The sequence below is a fragment of the Panthera onca genome, chromosome A2 (assembly GCF_046562875.1).
Source record: "Panthera onca isolate mPanOnc1 chromosome A2, mPanOnc1 haplotype 2, whole genome shotgun sequence".
Taxonomy (NCBI): Eukaryota; Metazoa; Chordata; class Mammalia; order Carnivora; family Felidae; genus Panthera; species Panthera onca.
In genome coordinates this window covers 105,768,302-105,784,189 of record NC_138340.1, presented here as the reverse complement: position 1 = coordinate 105,784,189, position 15,888 = coordinate 105,768,302, and the positions used below count along the sequence as shown (strand labels likewise).

General features: G+C 35.9%; 1 long non-coding RNA gene and 1 pseudogene across 1 annotated transcript in view; one reads left to right on the top strand and one right to left on the bottom strand.

The window, feature by feature from the left end:
- Nucleotides 1–3,283: 3,283 nt before the first annotated feature.
- Nucleotides 3,284–4,930, top strand: LOC132676639 (small ribosomal subunit protein uS2 pseudogene; annotated as a pseudogene).
- A 9,112-nt stretch (nucleotides 4,931–14,042) lies between these two features.
- The window catches only part of LOC132679225 (uncharacterized), a 64,762-nt gene continuing 62,916 nt past the window's right edge, over nucleotides 14,043–15,888 (bottom strand). The window contains exon 3 of the long non-coding RNA XR_009610020.3: nucleotides 14,043–14,107. This is a non-coding gene — a long non-coding RNA (uncharacterized LOC132679225). The remainder of the gene's footprint in view (nucleotides 14,108–15,888) is intronic.

The following is a 15,888-nucleotide window of genomic DNA, read 5'->3' as shown; positions in this document are numbered from 1 at the left end:
TTTGTGACTCTAGAAACTTTCTGCAGCAGATGGGATGGGGACCCAATGAACCGTAGTGACAAACACATATCCTTCGGTCATTTTGTGAAGTCATTTGGAATTCATCTCTCAATTCTGTATTTTCAGGTGAGAAACAACAAGTTTCTATCACTTGCTACTGTTTTTACAGAATACTCTGTGCCACTCAAAATCTATAGACATATGTGTTTTCTCTTGCACTCCTCCCTTGATTTCATCGATATTTCACTAGGTTTGGGGTATATGTTTCATAGTTTGAGACAATTTTGATTGCTTCCAGGTTTGGAAGCTTTTCAGATTTTTTCTTTTATACACTTCTAATGTCAATTGTAACATGCATATACAAAAGTAAATAAACAATTAGTATATAGTGACATATAAGTAGAAAGTGATTCCCTCTCTCACAACACTGTCTCCAACAAAAAGAACAGCACCTCCAAAAAGCCACACCTCCCTGCCATGCCTTGCAAGGCCAAGGCACATGACCGCAAGAGATTTTATTGTATGGATATGAATCCTAAGTGAGGCCAATGTCCTCTTCTTTTTTCTTTAGTTTAGAATTTAACATATAATTTATATACAGTACAATTTACCCTTTAAGTATTCAGTTCTGTGAACACTGACAAAAGTCCACCTTCATAGACTCACCACCACAATCAAAACATAACAGTTCTGTCACCTCTTCCCCAAAGTAACCGCTTTCCCTTTAATGTCAATCAATCCCCACTCCACACTTCTCTTCCTGTTCCAATATGATGGCTACTCCAAGAATGTCATATAAATAGAATCCAACAGTGTATAGACTTTGAATATGACTTCTTCCACATAATATAATGCATTTTGGTTTATCTATCTTGTTGCATGAATCAGTTCTTCACTCTTTTTATCGCTGAGCAATATTCCATTTTATGGGTGTACCTCATTTTACTTATGTCTTTATCACTGGAAGGACATTGGATTTTTTTCCAGTCCTAGTAATTCCAAATAAAGCTATTATGCACATGTGCTTACTGGCTTTTGTGTAGACACAGGTTTTCCTACGAGTAATGCCAAGTTGGATTGCTGGGTCAGAAGGTAAGTAAATATTTTCTTTTAAGAGAAATTGCCAAATGGTTCTCCAAACTAGCTGCGTCATTTAGAGATTATTTCATTAATATATGAAAATTTCAGTTATTCTGCATCCTTGCCACTACCTGGAGTTGTTACTTTATTTAAAAAAAATTCTAGTAAATATATAGAGATATATTCATGTGGTTTATCAGATGAATAAGGATGTTGGGCATCTTTTCACATGCTGCTCTGCCATCTATATGTCTTCTTTGGTGAAGTGTTTGTGCTAATCTATTACCATTAAAAAAACTTTTTTGTTATTATTTGTTTTTTTTATGAGTTAATAGTTGTTTAGATGTTATTTGTATACAAGCATCTTATCAGCCAATTCTTATGGCTTTAATTTTCAATTTCTTAAGTATCTTTATTTATTTAGAATACTTACAGCAGAAATTTTTAATTTTGACAATCCAATTTGTTAGTTTAGATAGATAGATAAGGTAGATAAATAGATGATAGATAGATGATAGAGAGATAGAGAGAGTATTTTGGGCAATGTATCTGAGATATCGTTGCCTAACTGAAATTCACAAGGTTTTTTGTTTGTTTGTTTTGTTTTTTAACATTTATTTATTTTTGACACAGAGAGAGAGAAAGCATGAACAGGGGAGGGTCAGAGGAAGAGGGAGACATAGAATCTGAAACAGGCTCCAGGCTCTGAGCTGTCAGCACAGAGCCCAACGCAGGGCTCAAACCCACAGACCGCGAGATCATGAACTGAGCCAAAGTCGGACGCTTAACCAACTGAGCCACCCAGGCACCCCTCACAAGGTTTTTTATAGACGGTTTTACTTAGAAGTTTTATAAATTAAATTTACATTTAATTCATTTTGAGTTCATATTGTATATATTGGAAATATGCACAGTGTTTAGAAAAATGGCTCACATACGAATCACCATGTAAATATTTGCAAGGATAAAAGCTAGACTCATTGCCCCCAACAGAGTCCAGACTCTGTCTCCTCTCTTAAGTTCACAACCCAAGATTAAAGGAATCTTTTCCTATAACTGTAGCCTAAAAAGTTCACAAGAAGGCCTTTGATTATTTTGTTTGGTTGTATGCCCCCTCCTGTGGCATAGCGGGAAGGTGCTGAGAAGGAAACTCCATGCAGAATCACATGGGAATGGATTACAGGAGGAACAAATTAATACACAAATACACAAAATGTGCCTTTCATTTTCCAAAAGAAGGTAAAGAGTGGAGCAAGCAGGAAAAAAATATCACTGTCTACTTTTGTTCCTCAGTTTTAATTCAGTGGAATTTCTTTCTAAGTGCTGACTGAAGTAGTCAAATTGGCCACAATGAAAGCTCAGAGAACAAGTTAGAATTTAGGTAATCTGTAAGTTGAAAGATAAGTAAATAAATATCTGAAAATTCAAAGAATACTTTACCCCCTTATTACTACTAAATTAAACATATGTATATAAATAAATATGTCTATAAGCCTTAATTACCAGAAATAAAATTCATCTTACCTCAGTTAACAAATAACATTTATGTGTCTGATCTTTTTTTTATATTGAAATATATTTGACATGTAACTGTGTAAAATTTCAGGTTTCCAACATGTTGATTTGATACATTTATATATTATAATATGATTGTGTGTCCCATCGTAAAGATTTCTGAGGTTCCTCAATCCAACAGATGCCATCAACCTCATATCACCAGTTCATATATGAATATGGACAGAGAAGCAAACATTTGACTGTTAGCTAATATTCTAATAGGACTTCCATTTTTTTTTTAAACGTTTATTTATTTTTGAGACAGAGAGAGACAGAGCATGAACGAGGGAGGGTCAGAGAGAGAGGGAGACACAATCTGAAACAGGCTCCAGGGTCTGAGCAGTCAGCACAAAGCCCGACGCGGGGCTCGAACTCACATACCATGAGATCGTGCCTGAGCCGAAGTCGGATGCCCAACCGACTGAGCCACCCAGGCGCCCCAGGACTTCCATTTTTTATTGCCCTTATAAACTATCTCTGAACTTAAGATCAGCTGTCCTTATCTAGATCATTTCAAGTGTTTTTATAAATTAATTTATCATCATTTCTGCGTGTAATGTTGCCCTAACTCAGCATTATATTTTAATACCTCAGAACATCTAAAAAAAAAATCAAAGTATTCCATGTTGTATACTTTGGAAAATAAATAATTCTGAATAATTCTCTTGGCTTTATCCTTTCACAAATCCAGTTTATTTGAATTATATAGATTGGTAAGTTATTTAGGATAATCAAAGGATTCATTAATTGACCGGCTCCCTTTCTGGAAGGAGAACACAATGAAATAGAATGACTGGTAAAAGTGGTATCAGGACCAGAACAAAGGCTATGAGATATGTAACTTCCACGGGGAGCAAAAAAGAGGAGAAGCAGTACATTTGGACTTCATGCTGGCAGCCTGAGCACCTCGTAGAATGCCTGGATGCCACTGCCCCAGGGGGACGGCTCCTGGATGCCACTGCCCAAGTCAGAGGCTGTTTGCTGCCATGCAGAGCTAGTATGTGCTTCCCCAGCTCCGGCTGCCAGACTGCTGATAAACACACTACTCTGAAGCACGGCGTGGGATAGCACTGCCTTGTCATCAATTTCCTGTATATACGTGAACCTGGAGCAAAGCAGAACTGATAGAAAAGATAGACTTTGGGGATTAGGAGAGAAATCCTGCAAAGAATCACTCCCGGCTTCTCCCTTTGTATCTCTCCTAGCCAAACATGTCAAATGCCGCGCCGTTGGCAGGAGACAAGAGAGGAGGGGGATGGGCAAGTGGCATTATACAAGTAAACTAAAAGTAAGTGATACATACAACAAACTTTGTCTGGATTTTTACCTTTGGAATGAAAGTCATAGCTCATCAAACTGCTGAAATCGCTTTATGTGCTGCCCAGGGAGGGGTCCATAGGGCGTTTTGCATTCCCGTCCTAACTCAGAGAGAAACTTTCACGATGTTGGGAGCCCCTGATGGCCTGCAAATGAAAGAGGAGGATGTCCTCAAATTCTTTGCAGCAGGAACCCACCTTGGTGGCACCAACCTCAACTTTCAAATGGAACAGTACGTCTACAAAAGAAAAAGTGATGGTATCTACATAAAACTGAAGAGAACTTGGGAGAAGCTTGTGCTGGCAGCTAGAGCCACCGTTGCCGTTGAAAATCCGGCTGATGTCAGTGTCATATCATCCAGCGAGCGAGCTGTGCTGAAGTTTGCTGCTGCTCGTGGAGCCACTTCTATTGCTGGCTGCTTCACTCCTGGAACTTTCACTAACCACATCCGGGCACCTTCGTGGAGCCGAGACTTCTGGTGGTTACTGCTCCCAGGGTTGACCACCAGCCTCTCATAGAGGTGTCTTATGTTAACCTGCCCACCATCGCTCAGTGTAATACACACTCTCCTCTGCACTATGTGGACACTGTCACCCCTTGCAACAACGGTGGAGCTCACGTGGTGGGTCTGTTGTGGTGGATGCTGGCCCCGGGAAGTTATGCCCGTGCAGGTCACCATGCCTGCGCATGCCTGATCTCTACTTCTACAGAGATCCTGAATACATTGAAAAGGAAGAGCAGGCTGCTGCTGAAAAAGTTGGGACCAAGGAGGGATTTCAGGGTAAAGGGATGACTTCAGCTCCTGAGTTCACCGGGCTTGACCTGAAGTCGAGGACCGGTCTGAAGGCATGCAGGTACCCTCTGTGCCTACTCAGCAGCTCCCTACTGAAGACTGGAGCGCTCAGCCTACCACTGAAGACTGGTGTGCAGCTCCCTCTGCCCGGCCACTGAATGGGCAGGAACAACCACTGGATGATCTTAAGCTGCTCTTCTACAAAGGCAAACAAAATAGAAATGAGGTTGACAGAAAATAAACAGTTTCAAAAAAACTGCCCAAATCACCAAAATTAAAAAAAAAAAAAAAAAATAGGCTCTAACTTTTCCCCCAAAGTGCTTGTTAACAGAAATAAAAGAATAGAAAACCAAACAGGGAATAAATTAATCATAACTATTAAAAGCCATGCTTGTTGTCTACTTACTCAGTGCCAGCTTACATAGAAATTTCATTAAAGTTCACAACAATGCAATGAGACTGGTAATATCGGATATTAAATCAAGGTGATGAAATGAAAACTTAAAGGTGAGATAACTTGCCCCGAATTTTGAACGTGGTCATCTTACTCCAAGTCCCGTATTAATGAACACACATGCTGCCCCACTCATGTCAGTGCTGCCCCCCAAAGTATGAGGAATGAGAAGCTTTCAGAGTAACAAAGCACCATCTAGGAAACTACATGACCTGAGAAGATACTCCTTTAGAAGGAGTTGATACTTGAAGAGAGGAAAATCCTCTTTAATTCCCTTATACCTCATGAAGCTTACCCTTGGCAAGAGAAATAAGGGTCATCTCTTCCTTTTAACATCAGCCCACCTGCAGTGTGAATATCTGAGAAATGTCTGAACTTGTGTCTCAGAAGCGCACAACATAACTCAAGCTCATACTTGCAGTGGCCAAAAAACCTTATTTGTTATCATGCCTTTTCAGCCTACTGTATGGTACCCGGAATGTAGGGAATCTTCACAGAAATATTTCCAACATTCACCTAAGACTTCACTCTGGACAACTCACATAAGTTTTTAATCTCTAAAGTGGAATGGGACTTTAAACATTATTTTTATACTTGCACAATTTTTGGAGAAAATAGAAAGCCAGCACCAATTATACATTAGCTAAAGTACAAAAATATAAGAATTGATAAAGCACAGAAATGATAAGAATAAAGCATGAAATGATTAACCAATTTATTCAATGTCCTGGGTTTGTTTTAAATATGTTTGGCTTGATGGCTTCAATTCCCCATACATATATTTTGGTATATAAATGCTCAACGGCATATTTGTATAACTTCCATATTGCTAGACTTGGAAATTTTCTCTTGTGCTTGCCTGCTCTACATAGGTTATTTATCATTTAACATGGGTATTTGAGACTGTAGTTCTTTCATAACTTAATGTTTTCATTTATGTGTATATGGAAAGTTTTAAAAATCAAGCTGCTAGCACATGGACCAAGAAAACTTGTGAGAATGGCAATTTTCTCATTATTCATGATAATAAGTCTCCCCTATCATTTTCCTAAGGCTCTCCTCACTCCTGTGAAGTTTTATTCTCTTTAATGAACCAGTCTATACCAGTAGGTTTATCCTCAGAGGTGACATTGTCATATGATAGAAGTCTCTGAATACTTAAAGGACAGACTCTATTGCTGATATTTTCAAACTCCATGAAGTTTGGAATGTATGGTTCCTTATAATAGCTGCAACTTAAATTGTGTTCTGGGTTCTATAAAGAGAAAAAAAAATCCAAAAAGCATAAAAATGAAAATAAAGATTTTCTGTGTCATTTTAAAAAATTATCAACTCACTAATTCATTTTGCCATGAATACATTCAACAGTATGAACCAAGCACTTTTTAAGAACATGTCTTCCAAAAAAATAAATAAATAAAAGAACTTGTCTCCTAGAGATGTAAATAAAAAGATTACTAAAATGCAGTCTTTCTCTCAGAGAAGTCTAGAAGAAACCACACAGCAAGTACTACCATGGTGCTGAGTTCCATATCAGGAGTAGGCATGTGAACAGTAGACGCACAAACTCATAGAAGCCATAATCTTCCAACAGACAGCAGAATGAAAACCATCGTGAAAGCCTTCAGAAAAGAGGGAAATGTTAAAAATGAGTTTTAGAAAGTAAAGATATATGGCACGGGGACTTTTGGTGTGGAGGAAACATGAGGTGTCCTGGCTCGGAGAATAAGGATGTATGGCTCATGATTGGCACTCTGAGTGATTCAGAATGGCAGGCGATGAGTTTGAAGAGTTGGAGACCAAATCATGGAAGGCCATAGATTCCCTGCCAGGGGTTTGATATTATCCTCTGAGCAATGATTTGATACTCAATTTTATGTGTCACTATTTCTCTAGGGAACCTCAACTAATACAAATGGGAAACCACCGAAAGGTTACAACCAGAAATAATGTGATCAGTTTTATAGAGTGGAGAGTAATTTCAGTGATATGAATTTCATTCTTTTGTTAATTTTTCAAAAAGTGTGTGTGTGTGTGTGTGTGTGTGTGTGTGTGTGTGCATTCCGTACCTACTATGTATTAGGCACTAGGATGGCATTAAGATTATAAACATAAAAAAAAAAGTAAACACAAACCTTGTCCCCATAGTGAGTTAAAATACAACATACATTTGTTAGAAGGGAGATCAAGTAAGAGATTATTGAAAAACCCCATCAAGATATAATTGGAACAGAAATGACAGGCTTGGGGAGCCTGGGTGGCTCAGTCAGTTGAGCATCTGACATTTGATTCCGGCTGAGGTCATGATCTCACCGTCATTAGAAGGACCCTGTGTCAATCCCTGTGCTGAACATAAAGCTTGCTTGGGGTTCTCTCTCTCCCTCTCCCTCTACCCCTCCTCCACATATGCATGCTCTCTGTCTCTCTGTCTCTCTCTCTCTCTCTCTCAAAATAGATAAACTTCAAAAAATAAGAAATGACAGACTTGTTATAACATAGATTAGAGAGATATCACTAACAAGACCCTAGCAAAACAAATGAATGTAGGGTAGGGGTGATTTAAGAGTGAAAAATAAGTCAAAGATGATCCCCAGGTGTCTCTCTTGGGAATAGCGCAGAAATCACATTCACAGGATCATTAAGCAATTCATTTCAAAGAGCTAACCTATACGGTCCACAGATCTAGGTGCTTCACATAGATTATTCAATTAGTAAAGTAATCCTATGGAGTAGGTATTATTATCTCCTGCTTCTTCTGCAGATAAGGAAACTGAGAATGGGGAAGTTTGAATGTCTAAACTGACACATCTTGCATGTGGCAGAGCTGAATTCAAACTCAGACAGGGCAGAAGCCAACCCATGTCCTTTCCCTGCAGCATGGTGACCACAGCGTGCCGCCTCTCACGTGGTTCTCGGATGAGCGAGCCAACAGAAAGATATAGAGCTTTAAAAAAATGTAAGTTTTTACAACACCACACCTTCATTTAGACTGTCATGAGTCTGTAGTTCACCAAAGATAGTTTCTCTATTGGATTTCTCTGCCGATCGCCAAAGATAGTTCCTCTGTTCTATTTCTCTGCCATGTGAGTTTAGCATGATAAATTAACAATCTTTTGAAAGTCATAAACCAACACATACTTACTGATTGAGAAATTTATTGAAGTAGAGAGGTTTTTTCTTAATGAACTACTTATAAATCATTAACCCAACACTTCCTTCGCACCATTTCAGCCACTGCAAAATGACATCCATTATGTATATTCACTGATTGGGTACAGGTACTTGGTTCTGATTTATACCTGATTATCCTGTTCCAGAAATGATCTAGCTACATTTAACATAAAGGTGCTCTCACTATACTTTTGAACATTATCTTCAGGCATCATAAAGATATGCTGTGCCACTTTTTTTTTTAATTGCAGAAAAAGCTCTTCAATGCCAAATGATACACAATATTTATGTAGCGCTTATGTGTCAAGTACCCTTATATGCACTTCATAGATGCTGCGCATCTATTCTTGATGATGGCCTTATGAGATTTTGATTATGATTATTATCTCCATCTTACGGGTGGAGAAACTGAGACATTAGGTAACATCGAGGTCACAGGATTAGAAAGCAGCAGAGCCAGAAGTAGAACCAGACTCCAGAATCAGCTCCTAACACTACATTGCCTCTGATCTAAAGGATCTCCATCTTTCAACCCTCAGCCTTCCACTCCTAGAACAAGTTCTATTCTTTCTTAGGTAATAATAAAAAGCAAGAGTGGTGGAATTCTCCTAAACCATAAAAAAAGGGTTGGGACTAGGTGAGAATTCTGAGTCACTACAGTCCATACAGTACAGATTTGAAAAGCCCTAATCACATTAATCATTTTCTTTCCCTTCCATATAAGTCCAGGAACTGACACCTGGACCTCATGTCCCACCTTCCACTCAGGAAGTAAAGCCAGGACTAAGTTCCCTGCTGCTACAGACGGGGCAGTGCAAGATCAGATAAAACTAATCAGTAACTAACCATGGCTGCGAAGAGAAAGGTAACAGGGCTCAAAATACACATCCCAGGAATCAGAGACCTTGCCAATAATTTACCTGCCACATCATTAATAGGGACTTTGCACTTTTTATTGCAAGATTGAGACAGCATGGATAGAAGAAAAAGCAAACATTTTAGATTTAAGACAAGCTTCGAGTTCGGGTGTGGCCCTGCCATTTGCTTGGTGAGTGACACCAAAGAACACATTTAATCTCCCAGGTCTCTGTTTTCTCATTTGCAAAAATGAGACTAAAACTATTTTATTATGTTATAAGAGATTTAACTATGTAAATTGTAAAAGCACTTCTTAAAGACGAGATATTATCATTAGAGCTAAACAACCAGAGTTGATTATCCTTGGTGGTTATGCACATGATCCGACTGGCCACCATTCTGACTATGTACTACTGGGTCAAAACATCTTTTCTATGGGGTAGGCCATATTTTATTAGTATTTACATGCAAAGCAATACCTTTTAAATATGCCTGTATATATATATATATATATATATATATATATATATATATATATATTCTTTAAAAAATGTTTGTTTGTATTCTGCTTTCCAAAATACTGTATTTGGATATTTGGCTTCTCCCTTTCATATCTCTCCTTAGTATCTTGACCATATTGATGATACCTAGTGAAATCTTTTTCTGGGAAATATGAAAAATATGGATACTGGTAAAGAGAAGATACAGAATGAGAGGAATGTTTGTAACAAAAGGGTTTAAATCATTTTTCCCTAGCCATTTTTTATTGGGTATCAGAGGGGTGTGTGTGTGTGTGTGTGTGTGTGTGTGTGTGCTTGGAAAAACTATGATCTTGAAACCTCTTTCCTGAATTACCTTATGAAAATTATAATTACTGAATATTACATAAGAAAATAATAGTGAGAAAAAGAATCTATGTATTATCTTTTGTCAAAAGAGAAGATAAAATCTATTTTTAAAAAAAGATTTATGTAAGTCTTACACTAGAAACTGAGTCTATAATTCAGCAAGTAATTATTCTTTTGGTTTTGTTTAAGGAAGAAGGAAATTATTGCAATTATAACTTTCAAGCTTCTATTTCTTCTGAAGAACATATTTTTTAATGGCAAAGTCCCAGCATCCTGAAAAAAGATTTTATTTGTTTCAGAGAAAATAATTTCCAGGTAAAATCCAGATACAGGTGACAACCTTAGTAAAAAATTATTACGAACTAACCTCTTCTAAGGAATTTGGGACCAAATAACAGCTCTGACTAGAGAATAAAATGATCTGGAAGGAGACACAGCAAGTTCAAGAAAATACCTACCTTAAGAAACAGGCAGAAAAGTGAGTAAGTTCAGATGTGCTGGTTAAACTTCACCTGTAATGGAGAAATTTCATTTATATTAATTCAAGGCCTATATTAATTCAATGACTACAGGGTTTTTGCCTTCATTAATTAGATAACTCATAACTTCATTTATGCTGTGCCCCTAGTATTTTTGGAAATCATTCAGATACAAAGCCCGTGTGAGAACAGATAATGATCATGCATACGAATAACTATATTTTTAATATCAGCACCAAAATAAGTGTAGACAATTTTTAGCACTTTCATTCTAATGTGAAATATAGGCTTTGCATTCCTTCCATATCTAAAAATGTGACCTATTTCTCATGTACTTTCCAAGTGAGAAAAGAGACAATTAAGGAAGTAATTGAAAGACATTTGAAATGTAACATCAGTTTTTTAAAAAGCATAATATAAAACTTTCATAGAATTGGTTATATCCCTTGATTGAGAGATGCTCATTTTCTTTAAGGTTTTTTAACAGATTGCATGGTGTCATGAAATGAGGTGCCATTGCATTTAATACCATAACAATATCTGAAAGACAAACTCAAAGACATAGTACTCTCCTTCACCATAAATGTAGCTGAAAAAAAAAAACAAAAAACAAAAAAAGTTCAATGGAGAACACATTGTATTACTGGTATAGTCATGTGATACAGTGATGCAGGCTTTGATGATGATAAACACTAATATGACATCTGCAGATGATTCTTTGGGTCCTGAAGTCTACCCAGTAACTGCACTGACTGTGTAGTGAGAGTGTCCTCTGTTAAAGCTATCCATCTTCTGCTCAGAAGCTTTTATTAATAAATGTGAACTTAGATCCAACACCGATGGCTTTCTAAATTTGGAGACTGGATACAGAATCCTTCTGTAATGGTAATTAAAAATTTATGTGCATTTTAAGAAATCCAATTCAATAGCAAATTCTTTTGGAATTAGCCCTTTCCTATAAGAAGGATTTTTAAACTAGGTTTATTTAAAAAAATTTTTTTGGCATCTATTACTTCTTATATTTATTACATCAATTAATCTAAAGACACTTACAAACTCTTTCAAATAGCACTAAAAATATTCCATAAGTTATATTTTGGTTAAAATTGGATCTCTGGATCTGGGAGAAAACTAACATTAGGTATAGGGGTAAAAAAATGCTTAGGATATAAGGTTTTGTTTACTAGAGAGCCACAGTTAGCTCTCTTCAACATTTTGTTGATGTTTGAAGGTAGCCTCTAGTAAAGGATATTAAATTATGTAATTGTGAAGTAGTCACGATTATTCTCTGGGGCAGCAAAAGGCAGCTCAATGTACCACCCCGAAAGATGCCACTTTGCCATATTGATTATTTTGAGCTGTAGGCACTTGAAAAAAGCAAAGGCAGGAGAGGCTTTCTCTGAACTCCATTTATCTGTCTAAAGACACATTCTCAAAAGGTACTCAGTGGTCCCCAAATCTACCCAGAAATTTCATCAACCAGAAAGAATTGACTCTTATCACAAGAGAGAAGCCTGGAAGTCCATTCGACACCCAGAAAATTTTCACAAACTCTCATACCCCCCGTGTATTTTACTGAGGGCACATTCATCTTTCCAAAAATCATTTATTCTCCCTTAAAAGGCCTCTACTCCTCCCATTTCCTTACTAAGATAGTATTTAAGCCTGAATCCCATGAGTTACTCACTTTTTCCTGGGCATCTCTCATGTATATGTGACTTGTATGTGTTAATAAATTTATTTTTCCCTTGTTGGTCTGGCTTTTACCATAGGGACCTCAGCTAAGAACTCAGAAAGGTGGGGGGTGGGGGGAATTATTTTTTCTCCCCTACAGCAGGATACCAGAAAAGTTATAAATATTAAGCAATAATATCACTTATATTGACTGAGGTGTAGGCTCTATATGACACAGCCTCTACAAATTTCATTTCCGGTACTATGTGGAAATGGAATGGGAGAGAAGTCCTTTGATATGAAATCCACATATGTCTTCATGAAAGAACTTTCCCCTATTTACAAGTAGATTTCCGCAAACCTGCCCCAAATGGCAACTACTTAAATTAAAATATAATTATGCTTGGTTTCTTGAAGTCCAATAAAGGGTTAGCACGTACTATGTTTTCTCTTCTCTGAAATAATTCAATAGCACACCAGGATAACTTTTTAATTTATTTCATTATAATAGCAAAATCCTCATAGTAAAAATCTCAAACTGTTCAGAGGGTAAAAAGCAAAAAAAAAAAGTCCCTTTTACCCAAAACAACCCTGCAGTTTTATCCCACAGAGGCAAGCACTGTTTACAGTTTCCTGTGCATCTTTGCAAAATTCTTATAATTTGCATTAATTTTTAAGTCTTCTCCAAGGGTAGAATTATCTCAATTTGGACAAAAATAAAAAGAAATAAGTAATGAATATGATGAAATTAATGCATCAATTGAGAACTTTCTCAGGTAGAAGCTTTTGACTTTTTTGTGCATGGATACAGGCTATGTGTGCAATCATATAGTAATGATGTAACTATCACAAATGGTCTAAACTTACTCAAAAGGAAAACTTACAAGTTACCAGAATATTACTATTTATCACATAGAAAATCTCCTAAATTGGAAAAATTAAAAAAAAATCATTTTAAATATCAAGTTTTGAATGTTTTACATAAAAATTTTCATTCTACACTCTACTAAGGTGGGAAAAGCAATTAACAATTGTTTGGGGATTGGAAAAACACCTTGGCTGTTTTTAATGCAATTTGTGGAAATCTTGTGTGTTTTGTGGTTACATGTTTGCCCACTCCAGCCATCTGCAGCACCATTTTAAAAACCTGGTAACAAATGTCATTATTAATTCCAAAACACAGTCTCCAAATAGGCCAAAGATTTCTGGAGAGCAAAACAAGTGGCACAGACATGAGGAAATTTCTTCAGTGACACGAATGAAAAATTCAAAAGAAAATATTTTTTATCCTAATGAGGGAAGAGAAGGGAACGTACAGTAAGAAAGAATTATGAGAACAAAATGGGCAGGATTCCAATTCACTTAGTTATATCCAATTTATCTTCGTTTGCAATGCATGTTAATTTCAAACAGTTCCTCATACTGAAACTAAGGATTTCTCAGTTACTAATAAGTAAGCCCCACAAATGCACAACTAATAAAATAGTTGTTAATAGGTATTTATTAACTTTCTATAGATGGAAATGGAATCACCTGAGAATAAAGACAAAATGATAAATGATCAACAATGGGAAAATAGTTTAATAAACCTGGTCACCTGCTAAAATTTTTATTCCACCAATTTTACCAGGATAAGAAATCTTAGGAAAGAATGTATAGCTCTGGGAAGAGGTCTTTCCCTATCTTGACCTCTAGGTTTTCTTCAGGAAACACATTTATGACTTTTCTTCTGTTGACCTTACAGGAAACATATACACATATATATGTCCATCTCTCCTTTCATTCCAGAAAATCACTGGGAACCACCGGGGGCTGTTTGGTTGGGTGCATACCTACCTGAGCCTTGAGAATACATCTGGTCCTTAGCAAACCTCATCTGGACAGAAAGAAAAAAAAAAAAAAAACAAACATGTCTTAAAAACAAAACTCAGATGTGGAAAAATAAGGTTATCCAAATCTTGTTTGCCTTTGACTTCAAAGGACTCCTATATGGGATAAACTTTGAGGAATATGAAAAGAGAAGATTTGGCTCAAAGAACAGAAGGATCAAATCAAAGTACAAAGTTGTGAGAAAGAGCCCGAAAAACATTTTACTGTGGTTGGAGCCATTGGCCGTGCACTTTGAACAAAACCAAGTTCACACAGAGTAGTGAACTTAGTGAAGAAGTGAGTGATGCTAATGATGGCATTTTAATTGTTATAATTGAATAATATAACTTACTTAAGCTTGAAGAATTTTTTTTTCTTTTTATCCAAAGCCAAAGTAAACTGACATATATTATTGAATACTGCAAGTTTTTATTTACCATTAATTCTGAATGTGGAGATTAATTAATTATTCAAGTACACTTGGAGTAAAAAAAAATCACTATAGTACTTACTTGAATTTCTAAAAATCAACATTTTACATATAAATAAGGGTAGTCTACCCTAACTGCATTGTATATCTACTCAAAGATGTCATGTACTTACTACTCTAGTAATGCTATTATCATTCAAATATGTTTTCTAAACTCTCTTACAATAAAATGTTAAGCCCTTGAGGAAAATTACCTCTAAACTTCCATAGGATGTTTAATGTTTTCTTCTGGCCACAAAATAATATATCCCTCGTGTAAAATTTTTTGAAGAAATTTTAAAAAGAAATATAAAAATAAAATTATTCATGATTTCTTTGCCACATTAACCTTATAATGTATATTCTTCCAGAATGCTCCTATGAACTTGTTAGACGGAGATATTTGACATAATAGTATCATTCTATATATGCTTCATTTTCCTTAATATATAGTACATGTTATATATGATATATAACATATATGTAATGTATATATCCTATACAATACATACATATATACAGTCAGTAATATGGTTATATATATTACTAAAACTTATTTATTTATTTATTTATTTTTTAAACTTTCTAAGTCAGTAAACATGCCTCATTAAATTCTTTATTAGTGAGTAATGTTTTATTAAATGGATCTAACACAAACTTTTTAACACTTTTTTCCAAACTACTTTCTGAAAGTGTTCCAAGATGTTCTAAATTACAAGAAGGGAGAAAAGAGTCATGTGGATCAAACAAAGTGGAAACAGTTGTAAAAGTTTTAATTGCAGGACTTCTCAGAGTGTTCAGTATGCTAATTCGAAACATGAACGTTCAAATGTGGGACATCTTATTATGCATTTACAAAACAAAATAAGCCACTGGAGTTTTTATTTGATAAAATCTTATTAATATTCTGATTTAATCATCCCCTATCTTTGGTCTTTTAGGCTGTTTTAAGTTTATTAACCATTCTTAATAATGCTTTGGTAAACATTTTCAGAATTCATCTTTGAGCATTTTTCTGATTATTTCCTTCAAATAAGCGTTTAGATATAGGATTGCCTGGCTTATTCCCAGATTTAACGATTTGATACATATCACCAAATTGAACACAAAAATATATCAAATTACATACAGCGCTTTCTGAGGCTATTTTCCCAAAATTTAACCAATACCTGTTATTATCATTCTTTACAATAACTTTTATTTTTTCCTGCCCTGATTGATTATCCACCTTAGTCAAAAGTCTTACTTCTAAATGGCATTTGGTAATCTCTTACACAATAAACCACATCAACCTGAGGATATAGATAGAGTAGAAGAAA